The 22061-nt window shown below is 38.8% G+C and overlaps 1 long non-coding RNA gene and 1 pseudogene across 1 annotated transcript; one reads left to right on the top strand and one right to left on the bottom strand.

The window, feature by feature from the left end:
- Positions 1 to 4315: 4315 nt before the first annotated feature.
- On the bottom strand, positions 4316 to 20993 carry LOC138431427 (uncharacterized). Its single transcript, XR_011253693.1, has 2 exons — positions 20782 to 20993; positions 4316 to 5406 (listed from the first exon to the last, which is right to left on the bottom strand). It is a non-coding gene; the product is annotated as an uncharacterized lncRNA (long non-coding RNA).
- Positions 7355 to 9457, top strand: LOC138431504 (SOSS complex subunit C pseudogene; annotated as a pseudogene).
- Positions 20994 to 22061: the final 1068 nt, after the last annotated feature.

The raw sequence follows: 22061 nt of genomic DNA on the forward strand, positions 1-22061 counted from the left end.
CACTCAGACTCACGTCCATCGAGTCTGTGATGCCATCCAGCCATCTCATCCTTGGTCGTCCCCTTCTCCTCCTGCCCCCAATCCCTCCCAGCTTTAGAGTCTTTTCCAATGAGTCAACTCTTCTCATGAGGTGGCCAAAGTACTGGAGTTTCAGCTTTAGCATCATTCCTTCCAAAGAAATCCCAGGGTTGATCACCTTCAGAATGGATTGGTTGGATCTCCTTGCAGTCCAAGGGACTCTCAAGGGTCTTCTCCAACACCACAGTTCAAAAGCATCAATTCTTCGGCACTCAGCCTTCTTCACAGTCCAACTCTCACACCCATACATGATTACTTTTATCAAAATCCTATTAACATGGAATGTTCCTCGAGTATGGCATTTCCATTATTTTCTTTTTTTAATTAATGCCTAAAATTGCCTAATTTTTTACATTGGGAGATAGTCTCTTCTGTGTATAAAAGGTTGGTGTTTTGTTTTTCTGTTGCAAGGCAGACAAGTATTTTTCCTGCAGTGGAGTGCTGTTTAAATCCAGTGTTCTAGAAAAGGCATTGTCTAAAGCCTAGTTGTACCTTTATAATTCTGGTAGCTCATACCAGGGATTTTTGAAAGTTTTAAGTGCCTAAAATTCTTTATATAAAAAGCATTACATTTTTCTATGTATAAATTTTTATACATACAGTGAATGTTTTCTCTTCATGTCAAAGTCTTCCTTTAGAGCTTTTCAAGTGTTACAATAAACATTTATATATAATATTCAATACTTGTGTATACTTATTTTAAAGATCTATTTAGGTGATGATAGTTGTAGATGTTCTAAGCATAATAAAAGAAAATTACACTTTCATTCATCTTTCCACTACACCTAAATGCTATCATTCTTTGTCTTTACTATGGTATCACTTTAAAATAGTATGTATAATCAGGTTTCATTAAATATTATAATCCACCAGGCTGTATCTTACTTAAATACTAATAGCATTCTCAGTTCAGTTCAGTTCAGTCGCTCCGTTGTCCCACTCTTTGTGAAGCCCATGAATCACAGCACGCCAGGCCTCCAAGGCTGTATATTGTCACCCTGCTTATTTAACTTCTATGCAGAGTACATCATGAGACACGCTGGACTGGAAGAAACACAAGCTGGAATCAAGATTGTTGGGAGAAATATCAATAACCTCAGAAATGCAGATGACCCCACCCTTATGGCAGAAAGTGAAGAGGAACTAATAGCCTCTTGATGAAAGTGAAAGAGAGAGTGTAAAACTTGGCTTAAAGCTCAACATTCAGAAAATGAAGATCATGGCATCCAGTCCCATCACTTCATGGGAAATAGATGGGGAAACATTGGAAACAGTATCAGACTTTATTTTTTGGGGCTCCAAAATCACTGCACATGGTGACTGCAACCATGAAATTAAAAGACACTTACTCCTTGGAAGAAAAGTTATGGCCAACCTAGATAGCATATTCAAAAGCAGAGACATTACTTTGCCGACTAAGGTCTGTCTAGTCAAGGCTATGGTTTTTCCTGTGGTCATGTATGGATGTGAGAGTTGGACTGTGAAGAAGGCTGAGCACCGAAGAATTGATGCATTTGAACTGTGGTGTTGGAGAAGACTCTTGAGAGTCCCTTGGACTGCAAGGAAATCCAACCAGTCCATTCTGAAGGAGATCCGCCCTGGGATTTCTTGGAAAGAATGATGCTTAAGCTGAAACTCCAGTACTTTGGCCACCTCATGAGAAGAGTTGACTCATTGGAAAAGACTCTGATGCTGGGAGGGATTGGGGGCAGGAGGAGAAGGGGATGACAGAGGATGAGATGGCTGGATGGCATCACTGACTTGATGGATGTGAGTCTGAGTGAACTACAGGAGCTGGTGCGGGACAGGGTGGCCTGGTGTGCTGAGAGACTGAACTATTTACAACTCTGTAAAAGTAGAAAAAAAAAATTGGCTAGCTTCTCCCACAAATAAAAGTCCTATGCATATGAGAATAGGACAGAGGACTTAAACTTTGCCACTAATTAAGGCAAGTAGAATTAATGAGAGGCTATCATAATAATCCCTGTAAATTGAAAATCATGGAAAATTGAGTTATTTGAGTGTTAAGAGGGTACCTGAGGTATTGTTGAAAGAGAAGATGCCCAATATCTGGTGGCCATATGGCTCAATGCATGAAGGGCTAATAATGAATGCCTGAACAACATTTCTTGCCATTATTTTCAAAGGCATACTTAAAGTGGAAAATTTCTTAGAGGCTCCAGGAATAAAAAACACTCCCAAACCTTCTCGCATATTTACTATGGCCAAACAAGCTTCACCAGCAGAAAAAACTGAGTCCAGATTAAATATGTAAAGGGAAAGAAATCTCTAGGGTTTTAGTAGAAAGACAGAGCAGACCAGTCCTGCCTGTGTTAGGGGCTGAATGAACTTTTGTGCAACACTCCCATGAGTTAATACCTACAAAGTTAGAAGCTGTGCTGGGTACAAAGGAAGTGCTCAGTAAATGTTACCTTTTTTTTTTTTTTGTTACCATCTTTGAAGTATTTGTGTTTTCAAGAAAAGATATGTCAAAAATAAAGAACAGCAGTGACACTGTAGTATTTCTGGGACAAATCAAAAGGACAGTGTTTGGTAGATGGTAGCCCAACTCTGGAGAAAAGCAAAACACTGAAACTTAAAATACTGCCACAGTGTTTGACCAATGTGTACGTGCTGAGTCGCTTCAATCATGTCCTACTTTTTGAGACCCCCATGGAGTGTAGCTTGCCAGGTTCCTTGGTCCATGGAATTCTCTGCCATGCCCTCCTCCAGGGGACCTTTCCAACCCACAGACTGAACCTTCATCTCTTACATCTTTTGCATTGGCAGGCAAGTTCTTTACCACTAGTGCCACCTGGGAAGCCCATATATATACTGCTGCTGCTGCTGCTGCTGCTGCTAAGTCACTTCAGTCGTGTCCGACTCTGTTGACCCCATAGACGGCAGCCCACCAGGCTCCCCCATCCCTGGGATTCTCCAGGCAAGAACACTGGAGTGGGTTGCCATTTCCTTCTCTAATGCATGAAAGTGAAATTGCTCAGTCGTGTCCAACTCTTAGCAACCCATGGACTGCAGTCTACCACGCTCCTCCATCCATGGGATTTTCCAGGCAAGAGTACTGGAGTGGGGTGCCATTGCCTTCTCCAATAGATACACTAAATATATGTAAAACAATACAAGTACATTAATACACTAAAAGGTACAAATGAATATATTTCTATATATGTGTTATGTATATACTAGTCTTCCAAAGAATTCTTACATATGTTTCAGGATTTGAAGGGATAGTGAGAAGGGGATTATTCCCTGGATCTATTTTCTGCATCACTTTTTGCAGTTTACACATGTGCCCTGGGAGTCTTCTGAACCAGTAGGGCAGGCCTGCCAGACCTTCAAGGTGAGATCATCCCTTAAGAGAAAGAAGACAAAACTTCATGCTCAAGGGCAGAAACTCTGGATATAGCATGACATCTTTTGCTCAAATTTGAACCACGGTCCAAACCCCCAAATGGACACATGTCTGACTATGTATGAGGTGTCCTGTGATTGAAAATGGATGGGACTTTTACACTGTGGCCCATGCAGTCCCCATTATATTAAGCATCACTATAAAGCAGAGAGAAGCAGCTCTAGAAGACAGAGGAGTCTTCAGGACCTCTATTGTGGGCCCCACTGGGGACTCCAGGAAAGTCAGTGGGGTTTTGGGGCTGGAGAACTCCAGTACACCACCAGCAGCAGGGCCAGCAGAGAGCAAAGGGCCCAGCAGAAAAGTTAGCAGTGCCCCACAGGAACAGCAGGACCCAAGGTAGCCAGAGGTGGGGCTCAACAGCAGAGCCTTGGTATGGAAGCCCCTATCTCCCTGCTTATTGGACTTGTTTCTAAGCACAGGTTGAGTCACACCAGGTCCCTCCCCCCAAATTGATGTTCTGCAGTGTGTTGGGGTTCTGTATGCTTATGTGGGAACAAAAGCCCACCAAGAACAGCTCAGTCACCTCATTTCTTCCCCACAGTAGTCCTGTGAGACAAATGTTTTCCCATGAAGAGGTCAAGTCTTAACCAAGTGTGTCTGCACTGTTGTCAATTTTATTCCCAGGGCTTAGAGACCCAGAGGTAATTTGAAATTTACATTTCTTCTATATAGTTCTGTTATTTGTGCCAGTGGGACTAACTAGATTATTTGAAAACTTGGACAAATTGAAAAAAAAAAAAAACCAATTTACTGTAATGAAAGTGAAAAATATGCCAGAATGAGAAAATATATGACTGGACTAGTCAATCAATTGATTATCTTTCATTTGTACACAACAGGATCAAATGGAGTGATGAAAAAAATAATAATAGATTACATGTTGTTCAGTCACTAACTATGACCCCATGGATTGCAGCAGGCCAGTCTTCCCTGTCCTTCTATTTCTTTGCAATGTTCATTTTAAAATGGCTTCTTATCTGTCTTCTTGCTATTCTCTGGAACTCAGCATCCAGTTGGTTATAATCAGAATCAGTACTTAATTCCTTACTAGATGAAATCCACAGAGGACAGCCCTATGACTGCAATGATAAAATGCAACTGCTTATGAGAAATAAGTATGAAACATATAAAAAAATAGCAGATAAAATGTTGCCGCTTTGTTATTTTTGGAATGAGGAACAACCATTTCAGGATAAGTCAGGGAGAAAAGATAAAAATAATAATATCTGAGTGCAAAAAATACAAACTTTAACGGCTGAGTAATACTCCATTGTGTATATGTACCACAGCTTTCTTATCCATTCATCTGCTGCTGGACATCTAGGTTGTTTCCATGTCCTGGCTATTATAAACAGCGCTGTGATGAACACTGGGGTACATGTGTCTCTTTCAATTCTGGTTTCCTCAGTGTGTATGCCCAGCAGTGGGATTGCTGGGTCATATGGCAGTTCTATTTGCAATTTTTTAAGGAATCTCCACACTGTTTTCCATAGTGGTTGTACTAGTTTGCATTCCCACCAACAGTGCAGGAGGGTTCCCTTTTCTCCACACCTTCTACAGCATTTATTGCTTGCAGATTTTTGGATTGCAGCCATTCTGACTGGTGTGAAGTGGTACCTCATTGTGTTTTGATTTGCATTTCTCTAATAATGAGTGATGTTGAGCATCTTTTCATGTGTTTGTTAGCCATCCGTATGTCTTCTTTGGAGAAATATCTATTTAGTTCTTTGGCCCATTTTTTGATTGGGTCGTTTATTTTTCTGGAATTGAGTTGCATAGGTTGCTTGTATATTCTTGAGATTAGTTGTTTGTCAGTTGTTTCATTTGCTATTATTTTCTCCCATTCAGAAGGCTGTCTTTTCATCTTGCTTATATTTTCCTTTGTTGTGCGGAAGCTGCTGTTAAAAAGAATACATTTGAATCAGTTCTGATAAGATGGATGAAACTGGAGCTGATTATACAGAGTGAAGTAAGCCAGAAAGAAAAACACCAATACTGTATACTAACACATATATATGGAATTTAGAAAGATGGCAATGATGACCCTGTATGCAAGACAGCAAAAAAGACACAGATGTGGATAGCGGACTTTTGGACTCAGAGGGAGAGGGAGAGGGTGGGATGATTTGGGAGAATGGCATTGAAACATGTATACTATCATGTAAGAATCGAATCACCAGTCTACGTCCGATGCAGGATACAGCATGCCTCGGGCTGGTGCACGGGGAGGACCCGGAGGGATGTTGTGGGTAGGGCGGTGGGAGGGGGGTTCATGTTTGGGATTGCATGTACACCCGTGGTGGATTCATGTCAATGTATGACAAAATCAATACAGTATTATAAAGTAAAATAAAGTAAAAATAAAAAGTTAAAAACAAACAAATAAAAAATAAATAAAATGCTGCACTCAAAAAAATAAGTAAATAAATAAAATGGTAAATCCATTAAAAAAAAATACAAACTTTATGTCAAAAAGAACCCCCTAGGATCGTGATCAAGATGGCAGAGCACGGGGATATGGAACTCATGGAACTCACCACTTCTTATGAAACATCAAAAATACATCTACCTTTGCAGCAATCTCAATGATAACTACTTGCAGACTGTTAGAAAGCTTATTGCAACCAAGACTGGAAGAAAGGTCTACATAAAATTGGGAAAAGAAAGAGAAACAGTTAAGTTGCGAACTATGCCCTTGGAAAGACATTCCGAATAGGAGGAGAAGCCTCTAAAGGGAGTATCTTATTTAAGCCCATATTGTGCACCCAGCTCTGGTGTCTGATACTGGAAGAAAGAAAACCAGTGAGAGTAACAATAGAAAAACCTAAACTCAGCTTATGGAGAGTATGAACACAGTTGCTTACTCACAAAACAGTGGAAGAAGCAAATTATTAATAAAACTTCCCAGAAGGGAGGTGGAAAAAAGAGGGTATGGATATTGTGTTTTCTCACAACTATGACACCTACCAGGCATTGGTGGAGGATCTCTGGCACCTAAAGGAATGAAAGGAACCCTGGGGTGAGGAGGTAGAATATACAGGATGGAGTGGAGAAGAGGTGTTCCCATGCTTGGAGAGCACACCCATGGGAACAGGGATTAGCTGGGTTGGTGAGAAGATTTGGGGATCAGGAGACAAGGGAAATGTGTCAGAGATCTCCATGCCCACTTGGGCCCTGGAGAGACTGCTTGCTCCTGGGTTGAATCTCCATCCAGGAACCTAAGGCCCACCTCCCCTCAAAAACCATTTCCAGCTTCACAGGTCCTGAATCTGATTCCCAGCCCTCCCGTCCCTTGCCAGGGCCTTTATTGGAATTTTTTTTTTTTTTTTTTATGTTTTTGCTTTATGGCTTTGGTTTTCTTTCTTGGTGGTGTTTCATTTTTTTCTAATTTTATGTTTATTCTTTGTTATTCTGTTCCTTTTAGTATGTCACTCTTTATCTTGGCTATACAGTTTGTGGGGTTTTGGTTTCAGTCCAGGGGCTGAGTCTGAGCCCCTGTAGTGGAATCACTGATGGCAAACCACTGGACTAACAGAGAACTTCAGACACCAGGAAATATTAATTGGGATGTGGTCTCCCAGAGCTCCCCATTTCAGCTCCAAGACCTAGCTCTACCCAACTTCTTGTAGACTCTGCTGCTGGATTCCACAGACCAAAGAACCAGCAAAACAGGGACACAGTCCCATCCATCAACAAACATAAGATGAGGACAACAAAATATGTTACAGGTGAATGAGCAAAGTAAAAACTTACAATATGAAAAGAGTGAAGAAGAAATAGGCAGTCTACTTGAAAGAGAATTTAGAGTAATGATAGTGAAGATGATACTAAATAGAATGGAAATACATGGAGGTAAGGATTGAGAAATTCACAAGAAATGTCTAACAAGGACCTGGGAGAACTAAAGAACAAACAGACAACAAACAAAATAACTGAAATGAAAAATACACCAGAAGGAATCAATAACAGAATAATGAGGAGGAATAACTGAGTAAGTGATTGGGAAGGTAGAATAATGGAAATAAGACTGAAAAGCACAGTAAGAAAAGAATTGAGGATGGTTTCAGAGATTCTGGGACAACATTAAATGCACCAACATTTGAATTATAAGGTTCACAAAGTAAGAAGAGAAAAATATGAGTCTGAGTAAATATTTGAAGAGATTACAGTTGAAAACTTCCTTAACATGGGAATGGAAATAGTCAATGAAGTGCAAGAAGCATGGAGAGTCCCATATAGATAAACCCAAGGAGGAACACAACAAGACACGTCTTAATAAAGCTTACAAATATTATACACAAAGAAAAAAGTATTAAAAGCAGCAATGGAAAATCATCGAAAATATAGAAGTGGATTGCCCTAAGGACAACAGCTGATTTTTCAGCAGAAATTCTGCAGGCGAAAAGGGAATGGCAGGATATACTTAAAGTGATGAAAGGGTAGAGTTTTTCAAACTGCTCTATCCATCAAGGATATCATTCAGATTTGATGGAGGAAACCAAAAGTTTTACAGACAAGCAAAAGCTAAGAGAATTTAGCTTTACAAACAAATGCTAAAGGAAATTCTCTAGGCAGGAAACACAAGAGAAGAAAAAGACCCATAAAAATGAATCCAAAACAATTAAGAAAATAATAATAAAGACATAAATACTGATAATTACTTTGAATATAAATAAAATCAAGCTCCAAACAAAAGACACAGACTGGCCAAATGGATATGAAATCAAGGTCCCTATATATGCTTTCTATCAGAAGCACACTTCAGAACTAGGACACACACAGATTGAAAGTGAAAGGATGGAAATAGACATTATATGCAAAAGTAAATCAAAAGAAAGCAAGAGTAGAAATACTCTTATAAGATAAACTTTAAAATAAAGATCACTGCAAGAGACAAGGACACTACATAATTATCAAAGGATCAATCCAAGAAAGGGATATTAAAATTATAAATATATATGCTCCTATACATAAATATGTATGCTCCTATATATAAATATGTATGCTCCTATAAATACATATGCACCTTAATACATAAGACAAATGTTCACAGGTATACAGCAGGAAATTGACAGTAAGAAAATAATGGCTGGGGACTTTAACTTTCTGTTACATCAATAGACAAAACATCCAGATAGAAAAGAAGGAAACAGAAGCCTTAAATGACATAATAAATCAGCAGATAGACTTAACTGATATTTATAGGATGTTCCATTTGAAGATGCCAGAATGCCCTTTCTCAAGGGTATGTGGAACATATTCCACGACAGATAAAATCTTGGGTCACAAATCAAGCCTCATAAGAAAACAGAAACTGTGTCAAGCATCTTTTCCAAACACAATGCTATCACAATTACAGGAAAAAAGATGCCTATAAAAACCACAATCACATGAAGGCTAAACTGAGCGCTGGCAAATAGCCAACAGATCATGGCAAAAATTAAAGAAGAAATAAAAAGTACTTAGAAATTATAATGAAAACACAATGACTCAGCAATGGAAAGGTGTAGAACTATGTAGAGCTCAATTTGCAGGTATTTAAGTTCTTGCGTTCCCTTGGACAATCAGATCTGATGCAAAAGTGGTCTGTGTTCACCTGCTTCATGGTGATTGTAAAGAGCTGGCCCATTAGCCCTGAACATAGTTGAAACAAAATAGGTATATGGCAGCAAAGCCTTCAGGATTTCAATCTCAGCACAACTGGACAAAGAGAAAAGAAAATTACTAACGTGGAACCAATCTTCAACAAATCATCCTAAACTCTCAAGGCCTGCTCTCAAAAAAGACTTCTGGGGCTACCTTGAACAGCAGCATATCACAGTCCAGCTGAAGGTGGGTTTGAGCATACAGTGCACATTCATCTGGATACCTCATAATTCAAATTCTGCATTTGGGAATCTCAGTCTTCCTACTTTACCTTGCCTTGACCAAGAAAGAAAATATTTGTAATAAAAATGACTTTGTAGTATAAAATGCCAAAGATAATATCACTCCATGTGATACAAACTGTAACTTTCAGAATTTTGGTGGACTTTTACATATTTTATTTCTTTAAAAGGAAGATATGTGTAAGTGAAAGCCAAAAAGGAGGGTAACCAGGATGATGAAAGCTCTTAAAGTTGTATTACCTGAGGAACTGATTATGCAACTCATGACTGAAACCTTTGTGTAATGCAGTTTGATTTTTAATTCTGAATCAGACCCTGAATTGGATGTGGTCATATAAACCCATCCCCGAACAGTCCAAATAGTTAGAATGTATATACCACGTCTAAAATAGACTTTTTTTTAAATATAAATTTAATTGGAGGTTAATTACAGTATTATATTTGTTTTGCCATACATCAACATGAATCTGCCACAGGTATACACATGTTCCTTAACCCCCCTCCCTCCCTGTACCATCCCTGTGGATGTCAAGAACCACTTAACATTTCTCCAAAGAAGACATACAGAGGGCTAACAAACACATGAAAAGATGCTTAACATCACTCATTATCAGAGAAATGCAAATCAAAGCCACAATGAGGTACCATTTCACATGTCAGAATGGCTGTGATTCAAGACTACAAGCAATAAATGCTGGAGAGGGTGTGGAGAAAAGGGAACCCTCTTATACTGTTGGTGGGAATGCAAACTAGTACAGCCACTATGGAGAACGGTGTGGAGATTCCTTAAAAAACTGGAAATAGATCTGCCTTACACTACTGGGCATACACAGCGAGGAAACCAGAATTGAAAGACACGAGTACCCCCATGTTCATCACAGCAGTTTCTAATAGCCAGGACATGGAGGCAACCTAGATGTCCATGAGCAGATGAATGGATAAAAATGCTGTGGTACATATATGTAATGGACTATTAGCCATTAAAAAGAATATATTTGAATAAGTTCTAATGAGATGGATGAAACTGGAGCCAATTATACAGCATGAAGTAAGCCAGAAAGAAAAACACCAATACAGTATACTAATACAAATATACAGAATTTAGAAAGATGGTAACAATAACCCTGTATACAAGACAGCAAAAGAGACACAGATGTACCAAACAGTCTTTTTGACTCTGTGGGAGAGGGAAATAGTGGGATGATTTGGGAGCATGGCATTGAAACATGTATAGTATCATATAAGAAATGAACGGTCAGTCTAGGTTTGATGCAGGATACAGGATCCTTGGGGCTGGTGCACGGGGATGATCCAGAGAGATGGAATGGGGAGGGAGGTGGGAGAGGGGTTCAGAATTGGGAACACATGTACACCCGTGGCAGATTCATGTTGATGTACGGCAAAACCAATACAGTATTGTAAAGTAAAATAAAGTAAGAAAAAAAAAACCATTTAAAGACACAAAATAATAAAACTGTTAATAGATACTTGCTCGATTAAAAAAAAAAGAACCATTTAAAGTACTTAACTTTAAACAAATGAAGATGCTTTTTAAAAATGTGAGCCAATAGGCTAAAGTCACATTCGTATTTGCTGTTTATAGAACTGGTATCAGTGTACCTTTATAGTAGTGTATCTTGAAATTGCCTTGAAGTGGTAACTAATTCCCTTATTTCCAATTTTAAAAGAATATCCAAGATGAGACTAAGTTACCAATCAGTAGTAAATAACTTTTATAAACCTATGCCACTGTAAATTATGTGACAAAATGCTATTAAAAATAACTAAGAAGGAATGTAAAAAACAAAAACAAACCCCACAATGACTCAAAACCTATGGTACACAGCAGAAGTAGTTCTAAGAGGGAAGTTCATAGCAATTCAGTCTTGCCTCAAGAAACAAGAAAATCTCAAATAAACAATTCTAATCTTACATCTAAAGCAGCCAGAGAAGGAAGAATAAAGAAAATCCAAAAGCCGTAGAATGAAATAATAAAATCAGAGAAGAAACTGCTGCTGCTGCTGTCACTTCAGTCGTGTCTGACTCTGTGCAACCCCACAGACGGTGGCCCACCATCCCTGGGATTCTCCAGGCAAGAACACTGGAGTGGGTTGCCATTTCCTTCTCCAGTGCATGAAAGTGAAAAGCGAAAATGAAGTCACTCAGTCATGCCCGACTCTTAGCGACCCCATGGACTGCAGCCTACCAGGCTCCTCCATCCATGGGATTTTCCAGGCAAGAGTACTGGAGTGGGGTGCCATTGCCTTATCCGAGAGAAGAAACTAATGAATTAAAAATAAAGGAAACTACAGCTAAGATCAACAGAAGCAAATAGTGGTTCTTGGGGAAGATAAACACAATTCATAAACCTTTTCTGACTCCTCAGAAAAACAGGAATATAATTCTAATAAACAAAATTAGAAACAAAAAATGATAAATCAGAACTGATACAGTAGAAATATAAAGGAAGACAAGAAACTACTATAAACAACTATATGCTAGTAAAATGAGACAATACAGAAGAATTGGACAAATTCTTAGAAAAGCGCAAGCTTACACAGGAAGATGAAACAGGAAGGATTAGAAAGTATAAACAGACAAATCACAAGTACTGAAATTGAAACTTTAATTAAAAATATTCCAACATACAAAAGTCCAGGATCAGATGCCTTTACAGGTGAATTCTATCATTTACAGAAGAGTTAACACTTACACTTCTCAAACTTGTCCAAAAACCTGCAGAGAGGAATACTCCCAAATTTGCTCAATGACATCACGATAACCTTGATGTCAAAATGAGACAAAGACAACACACACATACAACATTACAGACCAATAACTCTGATGAACACAGAAACAAAAATCCTCAACAAAATACTAGCAAACAGAGTCCAATAACAATTAAAAGAAATCACAATCAAGGGATATAGCCCAGGGATGCAAGGATTCTTCAATATAGGTGGAAATGAAAATGAAAGTTGGGGTCAGTCCTGTCCGACTCTTTGCAACCCCGTGGACTCAATCCATGGAATTCTCCAGGCCAGAATACTGGAGTGGGTAGCCGTTCCCTTCTCCAGGGGATCTTCCCAACCCAGGGATCAAACCCAGGTCTCCTGCATTGCACGCAGATTCTTTACCAGCTGAGCTAAAAAGGAAGTCCTCAATTGAGGTTAGTCAATCAATGTAATATCTAATATTAACAAAGAATAAAAACCACATGATCATTTCAACAGATGAAGAAAAAGCCTTTGACAAAATTTAACAGCAATTTATGATGAAAACATCTTCAGAAAATGGGCATAGAAGAAACATACCTCAACATAATAAAGTCCATATATGACAAACCCACAGCAAATATTTTTCTTAATGGTGATAAACTGAAAGCATTTCCTCTAAGATCAGGAATAAGACAAAAGGATGTCCACTCTCACCACTATCATTCAACTTTGTTTTGGAAGTCCTAGCCACACAAATCAGAAAAGAAAAAGAATGAAAAGGAACACAAATTTGAAAAGTTTAAGTGTAACTGTTTGCAGATTATACATTACTATATGTAGAAAATCCAAAAAAGGCCACCAGAAAACTATTGAACTTAATCAATGAAGTTAGTAAAGTTGTAGGATACAAAATTAATGCACAGAAATCTCTTACATTTTAATAAATCAACAACAAAACAGAAAAAGAAATTTAAAAACAACTTGCTAAATTAAACTTTATTATCACAACAAATAGAATAAGTTATCTATGAATAAACCTACTTAATGAAGCAAAATACCTATAATCAGAAAATGATAAAGCACTGATGAAAGAAATCAAAAAGGACACAAAAAGATGGAGAAATATATCATGTTCTTGGGTTGGAGGAATCCATACAGTGAAAATGAATATACTACCCAAAGCAATCTTCAGCTTCAAGGTAATTCCTACCAAATTACCAAAGACATTTTTTTATAGAACTAGAACAAAAGATTTTACAGGTTTTCTGGAAATCCAAAATATCTCAAATAACCAAAGTGATCGAAAAAGTAAATCATGGAACTAGAGAAACCAGGATTCCTGCCTTCAGACTATACTAAAATGCTACAATCATCTAGACAGTAAAGTACTTCCTCAAAAACAGAAATACAGACCCATGGAACAAGATAGAAAGCCCAGAGATAAAACCACATACCTATGGGCACCTTATCATGGACAAAAGAGGCAAGAATATACAGTGGAGAAAAGACAGCCTCTTCAATAAATGGTGCTGGGAAATCTGGACAACTTCATGTAAAATAATGAAACTAGAACACTACCTAACACCATACCCAAACTCCCTGAAGACCTAACTGGACACTGTAAAACTTCATACAGTAAAACATTCTTGACATAGATCACAGCAAGGAACATACAAAAACACTCTTTGACATAGATCACCACACCTCATAGAGTAATGAAAATACAAAGAATTTTTAAATGAGACCTGTTTAAACTTAACAGCTTTTGCATTGCAAAAGAAACCATAAATAAGGCTAAAAGAAAACCATCAGAATCAGAGAAAATATTTCCAAATAAAGCAATAGGCAAATGATTAATCTCAAAAATAAACACACAGCTCAAGAAGCTCAATGTTAAAAAAAAAAATCAAACAATGGGCAGAAGACTAATGTATATCTCTCTGAAGAAGACATACAGATGGCCAAGAGGTACATGAAGAGAGGCTCAAGATTACTCATTATTAGAGAAATTAAAATCTAATAGATTGGCCATCATCAGAAAATCTACAAACAATAAATGCTGGGGAGGCTGTGAAGAGGTAACCCTCTTTTGCTACTGGTGGGAAAGTAAACTGATGCAGCCACTGTGGAGAACAGTATGGATGTTCCTTTAAAAACTACAAACTTCCATATGACCCAGCAATCTCAAAATGGGCATATACCCTGAGGAAACCATAATTTAAAAAGTACACATGGACCCCAATATTCATTGTATAATTATTTACAATAACCAGGACATGGAAGCAACCTAGATGTCCATCAACAGGTGAATGGGTAAAGATGTGGCACGTATATACAATGGAATATTACTCAGCTATGAAATGGAATAAAACTGAGTTATTTATAGCCAGATGGATGAACCTAGAGCCTGTTATAGAGTGAAGTAAGTCAGAAGAGAAAAATAAAAAATTGTATATTAACACATATATACAGAATCTAGAAAAATGGCACTGGTGAACCTATTTGCAGGATAGGAATAGAGACACAAACATTGAGAATGGACTTGTGGAGACAGTGGAGAAGGATAGAAGTTGGGACAAATTGGGAGAGTAGCATTGACATATACACACTACCATGTGTAAAACAGATAACTGCTGGGAAGCTGCTGTATAACACAAGGAGCTCAACTTGGTGTTATGTGATGACCCACAGGAGTGGTATGGGAAAGGAGGAAGATTCACAGATGGAGTAGGTGTATATATAACATGTGGTTGATTCACCTCATTGTACAGAGGAAATTATAACAGCATTGTAAAGACATTATATTTAAATTAAAAAGTTGAAAAATAAGTCATATTTATGAGATTTAAAAATAAGAGAAAAAGAAGTAGAGAAAGAATGAAGACAATGTGAGACCTGAATAAAACTGGTGGTCATATTTCCTGAGCTGTTCTACTTCTAGCCAACTGACCCTTGTAGTCTCTTTAAACTCTAAAAATGTCAAGACCTATTGCTAAGCAAGTGAAGATCATTGAGACACTGATGGATGAAATAAGCATATACGTAAAAGTACATTTTCTGAAAACAGTAAACTTAGAATTAATATTTTGAAGAGTAACAAATGCCTACATTGACTTTAAAAGTATTACCCATCTACTCCTGTGACATTAGAACGTACTAATGGCTTACTTTCAAAGAATTTAAGGTATACAGAAAAGTCATTCCAGAGGAGTAAGGCAAATTTATTACCTTTTATTAATCCAATTATCTAGACCTTTTATTTTTTTAAAGTTTACAATAGTGTATTGGTTTTGCCATACATTGACATGAATCTGCCATGGGTGGACATGAGTTCCCAATCCTGAACCCCCCTCCCACCACCCTCCCCATATAATCTCTCTGGGTCAATTTGCTTTTGTATACTCTTCTTCCTTTTTGACTTTATTCTTTCAGTCACTCAGTCATGTCTGACTCTTTGCGACCCCATGAATTGCAGCATGCCAGGCCTCCCTGTCCATCACCAACTCCCGGAGTCCACCCAAACCCGTCAATCTAGTCAGTGATGCCATCCAACCATCTCATCCTCTGTCATCCCCTTCTCTTCCGGCCCTCAATCTTTCCCAGCATCAGGGTCTTTTCAAATGAGTCAGTTCTTTGCAGCAGGTGGCCAAAGTATTGGAATTTCAGCTTCAACATCAGTCCTTCCAATGCACACCCAGGACTGATCTCCTCTAGGATGGACTATTTCTCAGCTATTAAAAAGAATGCATTTGAATCAGAAACTGGAGCCTATTACAGAGAGCAAAGTCAGTCAGAAAGAAAAACACCAATACATTATCACAATTATATGGAACCTATAAAGATGCTAACGATGACCCTATATGTGAGACAGCAAAAGAGACGCAAATGTAAAGAACAGACTTTGGACTCTGTGGAAGGTGAGGGTGGGATGATTTGAGAGAATAGCATCAAAACATGTATATTATCATACATGAAACAGATCGCCAGTCCAGGTTCAATGCATGAGGCAGTGTGGTCAGGGCTAGTGCACTGGGATGATCCTGAGGGATGGGATGGGTAGGGAGGTGGGAGGGTGGCTCAGGATGGGGAACACATGTACACCCATGGCTGATTCATGTGACTATATAGCAAAACTCACCACAATATTGTAAAAGTAATTAGCCTCCAATTAAAACAAAAATTTTAAAAAGAAAACAAACAAAGATCATGGTATCCGGTCCCCTCACTTCATGGCAAATAGTTGGGGAAACAGTGGAAACAGTGGCTGACTTTATTTTGGGTTCTACAAAAGCATTGCAGATGGTAACTGCAGCCATGAAATTAAAAGATGTTTACCCCTTGGAAGGAAAGTTATGACCTACCTAGACAGCGTATTAAAAAGCAGAGACATTACTTTTCCAACCAAGGTCCACCTAGTCAAGGCTATGGTTTTTCCAGTAGTCATGTATGGGTGCCAGAGTTGGACTAAAAAGAAACCTGAGCACTGAAGAATTGATGGAATTGTGGTGTTGGACAAGACCCTTGAGAGAGTCCCTTGGACTGCAAGATCCAACCAGTCCATCCTAAAGGAAATCAGTTCTGAATATTCATTGGAAGGACTGATGATGAAGCTGAAACTCCAATACTTTGGCCACCTGATGCAAAGAACTGACTCATTTGAAAAGACCCTGATGCTGGAAAGCTTGAAGGTGGGAGGAGAAGGGGAGGACAGAGGATGAGATGGTTGTATGCCATCACCAACTCAACGGACATGAATTTGGGTAAGCTCTGGGAGTTGATGACAGATGGAGGCCTGGTTGTGGTGCAGTCGGTTGGACACGTGGATTTTCCAAGCTTTGCATTCCCCTCTCATCTGTCTTTGGTTGGCTGTGATGACTTCTTTCATTTGGCTTCTAGCTTCAGCGGGAGTGTCCTTTAGGACAACATGACATTGTGGATGAGCTGTGAAGTAGTTTCTCCTCATGGTTTATGTTTATATTTTACTTTCTAATGGCATAAAAACTAAAAAAATTAAATTATCTTTGCAGAATACACAGTATTCTGTGTCCTTGGTTGAAAAGAATCCATGTGTAAAAATATGTCTAGAAAAGACAAAAATATGTCTGGAAAGTCTGGAGAAGACATTGGGCATCTTCTCTTTCAATACCTCAGATAACCTCTTAACACTCAAATAACTCAATTTTCCATGATTTTCAATTTACAGGGATTATGATGATAGCCTCTCATTAATTCTACTTTCCTTAATTAGCGGCAAAGTTTAAGTCCTATGTCCTATTCTCATATGCATAGGACTTTTATTTCTGGGAGAAGCTAGCCAAATTTCTTTTTCTACTTTTACAGAGTTGTAAATAGTTCAGTCACTCAGTTGTGTCCAACTCTGCAACCCCATGAATTGCAGCATGCCAGGCCTCCCTGTCCATCACCAACTCCCGGAGTTGACTCAAACTCACATCCATCGAGTCAGTGATGCCATCAAGCCATCTCATCCTCTGTCATCCCTTTCTCCTCCTGGCCCCAATCCCTCCCAGCATTAGAGTCTTTTCCAATGAGTCAACTGTTTGCATGAGGTGGCCAAAGTACTGGAGTTTCAGCTTTAGCATCATTCCTTCCAAAGGAATCCCAGGGCTGACCTCCTTCAGAATGGACTGGTTGGATGAGGTAGTGATTACCAAAGTCCCAATTTTAATCTGGACAGATGCCAAGGGAATATATCTTTGGTAGTTGGGCATCAGAACAGATGTCTCAAGCCTGGCTCTCCCCTCCACACATATCCATTCTGAGCTACCCTGTTCTGTGATATCCTGGCAACCAAAATCCCTTGCACTTCGTGTCTGCAGACCTCATCACTCTCACAAAGTCCCCACAACCAGTATTTCCTTCAGCTTTTTCTATCACAGTCAACTGGATCCTCAAAACAAGAGGCAAGATCTTCTACAAACAGTCTGACCATAGGCCAATAGAGAGAGAATTTCAGTCTTACTCTTTGTCTGGCACAGTAGGGGCCGCCTGTACTATTTTCTTAGGAGCATGCTCAGGAGGGTATATGGACCTGTAATTTAACATCTTTAAGGAGTGTGCCTTCTTTTTTTTCTTAACATGTCTGTATGCAGTAGAGGGCTTGTTGTAGAAAACTCTCCCCTTATCTTACTGAACATCACATTGACAACATAAGCCTGAAAATGCTCATGAAACTTCAAGAAAAAACCATTCAAGCCTGGTTATTTTTCTAAGTAACTTCAATAAAAGGAAAATATGTGCAACATGCATTTACTATTACAATATTATTCAGAAATCTGACTACCTATAGTTTACCTATTCATTCCTTCTCCATTTTATTTTCACAACATATGATCTTTTACTCTCATATTTTTGCCTTTTTAAAGACTATCTTAAGAGTTGGAATCATATAGTCTATAGAACTTTCATATTGACTTAATCATCTAATTTACAGTTGGAACATGTCTTTTTGTGTCTTTGTAGCTCATTTCTTTCAATCACTGACCAATACTCCACTGAATGGATGTTCCATATCAGTAAGTATATCTATGTCCCCATTGAAGGTTATTTCATTACTCCTAATTTTGAGTAATTATGAATAATGGTGCTATCAACATTTATTTGCAGGTTTTGAAAAGTTGTTTGAACATTGTTAATTTATAATGTTATGCTGGTTTGGTGGAAATTTAAGAATTATTAGCGTAGAGTTGATTTACAATGTTGTGTTAGTTTCAGTGCATGTTTTTTTCTTTGAACACATATCTTTTAACTCACTTAAAATTTAGTAGAATGACTCAGTGAAGGTATGAGCCATGTTGTACAAGATCAACATGTCACAGTGGAGAGTTCTAACAAAATATCATCCACTGGAGAAGGAAATTACAAACCACTCCAGTATTCTTGCCAAAAGAACCACATGAACATGAACAGTATGAAAAGGCAAAAAGATATGACACTAGAAGATGAGCCCCCCAAGTCGGTAAGTGTCCAAGATGCTACCGAGGAAGACTGGAGAAACAGCTCCAGAAAAAAATGACGTGCCTAGGCCAAACAGAAAGTGGATGTTTCTGGTAGTGAAAGTATTATATTGTAAAGAACAGTATTACCTAGGAACCTGGAATGTTAGGTCAATGAATAAGGTAAATAGGTCATGGTTCTGCAGGAGATGGCAAGAGTGAACATCAACATCAGGGATATAAAATGAACAGTAATGGGTGAATTTAATTCAGATGACCATTATGTCTATTATTTTGGGCAAGAATCCCTTGGAATAAAGGGAATAGCTCACATAGTGAATAACAGTCCAAAATGCAGTACTTGGGTGCAATCTGGTAAAAGACAGAATGATCTTGGTTCATTTCCAAGGCAAACTACTCAACATCACAGTAATCTATGTATGCCCCAATCACTAATGTTAAAGAAGTTGAAGTTTAATGGTTCTCTGAGGATCTATAAGGCCTTCCAGTTTCAACACCAATAAAAGAAGTCAAGAGATACCTAGAGTAACACGGAAGTTTGGCCTTGGAGTACAAAATACTAACGGTTTTGCCAAGAGAATGCAATGGTCATAACAAACACTCTCTTCCAACAACACGAGATGACTCTATACATGGACATCACCAGATGGCCAATACTGAAATCAGATTGATTATTTTCTTTGCAGTTGAAGACAGAGAAGCTCTAAACAGTCAGCAAAAACAAGTCCTGGAGTTGTCTGTGGTTCAGATCATCAGATCCTTATTGCAAAATTCAGGCCTAAATTCATGTAAGGAGGAAAAATCAGTAGGCCATTCAGATATCACCTAAATCAAATCCTTTATGTTTACACAGTGGAGGTGACTAATAGACTAAAGGGATTAGATCAGGTAGACAGACTGCCTGGAGAACTGTGGACAGAGGTTCATAACACTGTACAGGAGGCAGTTACCAAAAAAAATTTCAAACAAAAAGAAACACAAGAATGCAAAATTATTGTCTGAGGAGGGCTTACAAATAGCTGAGTAAAGAAGAGCCGTGAAAAGCAAAAGAGAAAGGGAAATATATCCTAACTGAATGAAGTGTTGAATGTAAACAGCTAGGAGAGACAAAAAAGCCTTAAGTGAAAAAGGCCAAAAAAAAAAAAAAAGGAAAAAAGAAAAAGAAAAATAATACAATGTGAAAGAGTACAGATCTCTTAAAGAAAAACTGAAGATATCACGGCAACATTTTATACAAGGATAGGCATGATGTAAAGAGCTGACTCTTGGAAAAGACCCTGATGCTGGGAAAGATTGAGGGAAGATGATGGGGAAGACAGAAGATAAGATGATTGGATGGCATCACTGACTCAATGGACAGGAATCTGAGCAAACCCCAGGAGATAGTGAACAACAGGGAAGTGAGGCATAATGCAGCACCTGGGGTTGGACATGACTTAGCGAATGAACAACTTCCAATATTGCTTTTGATCATTTCACTCCTATCTTTCTGGTATTTGACTTTTATGTGATACACTTTTAAAACTGATCATTGTCCAAAACTGCAACTAGCTTTGAACCACCACCTACAATAGGATGCTGGCACCCAATGAAAAAAGATACATACATTTCAAAGACCAAAAAAAAAAAAAAAAAAAAAGGCTGTAACAAGATGGTAGAATGGGGTGCAGTCACTATAAAATCAAATCACATACCTGTTGGGTGGATGACCTACACCCTGCTACTGCTAAGCCACTTCAGTTGTTTCCAACTCTGTGCGATCCCATAGACGGCAGCCCACCAGGCTCCCCTATCCCTGGGATTCTCCAGGCAAGAGTACTGGAGTGGGTTGCCATTTCCTTCTCCAATGCATGAAAGTGAAAATTGAAAGTGAAGTCGCTCAGTCGTGTCCGACCCTCAGTGACCCCATGGACTGCAGCCCTCCAGGCTCCTCCATCCATGGGATTTTCCAAGCAAGAGTACTAGAGAAAAATAAAACCAAACAAGTTCTCCCACTGTTGTTAAAGTTCTGAGTCTAATGTCAGGCTTCCCAGTCTGAGGATCTGACAGAGACTAGGAATTCCCATAAAATCTAACTTTGATTCCCATAAAATCTGGGATTTGATTCAAGGGCTTCCACAGGACTGAGGAAACCAAGGCTCACTCTTGGAGGGCACAAACAGAATCCTGTGTGGACCAAGACCTAGAGAAAAGGATCAATGACCTCACAGGAGTCTAAACCAGACTTACTCTTAGCATCTGAGGATCTCCTTTGGAGGCATGAATTGGCTGCGCATCACCATAGGCCTAAGAGCACTGGCTACGGTAGTCCCGGAAGATGCAACTTGGCATAAGCCCTCTTGGAACTTGCCTTTAACCCTACCACAGAGCCTGTAGACCTCAGTGCTGGGTCACCTCAGGCCAAAGGACTAACAGGGAAGGGGCACATCATCCATCACAAATTATTGGACTTAAGTTCTACTGAGCACAGGCCTATGCTCAGAGGAAGATTCAGTTTTTTTCCCACTGCCAGTTCCTCTCACCAGAAAACTTACAAAAGCCTCTTAGCTTTATCCACCTGAGGGCAGAGAGGAGGAGGATGAATGACCACAATACCACAGTTCTAGAACAAAAACTCTATTACAAAAAGTTACACAGGATGGAAAAGCATATTATACTCCAGATGAAGCAACAAGTTAAAACCCCAGAAAGACAACTGGATGGAGATAGGCAATGTTCCAGAAAAAGAATTCAAAATGATGATAGTGAAGATGATCTAGGATCCCCAAAAAAGAATGGAGAAGATACAAGAAATGTTTTAAGAAAGCTGACAACCAAAGAATTTATACTTTCGAACTGTGGTGCTGGAGAAGGCTCTTGAGTGTCTGTTGGACCGCAAGGAGATCCAACTAGTCCATCCTAAAGGAGATCAGACCTGGGTGTTCACTGGAAGGCCTGATGTTGAAGCTGAAACTCCAATACTCTGGCCGCCTGA

Source organism: Ovis canadensis, chromosome Y (genome assembly GCF_042477335.2).
Source record: "Ovis canadensis isolate MfBH-ARS-UI-01 breed Bighorn chromosome Y, ARS-UI_OviCan_v2, whole genome shotgun sequence".
Lineage (NCBI taxonomy): Eukaryota > Metazoa > Chordata > Mammalia > Artiodactyla > Bovidae > Ovis > Ovis canadensis.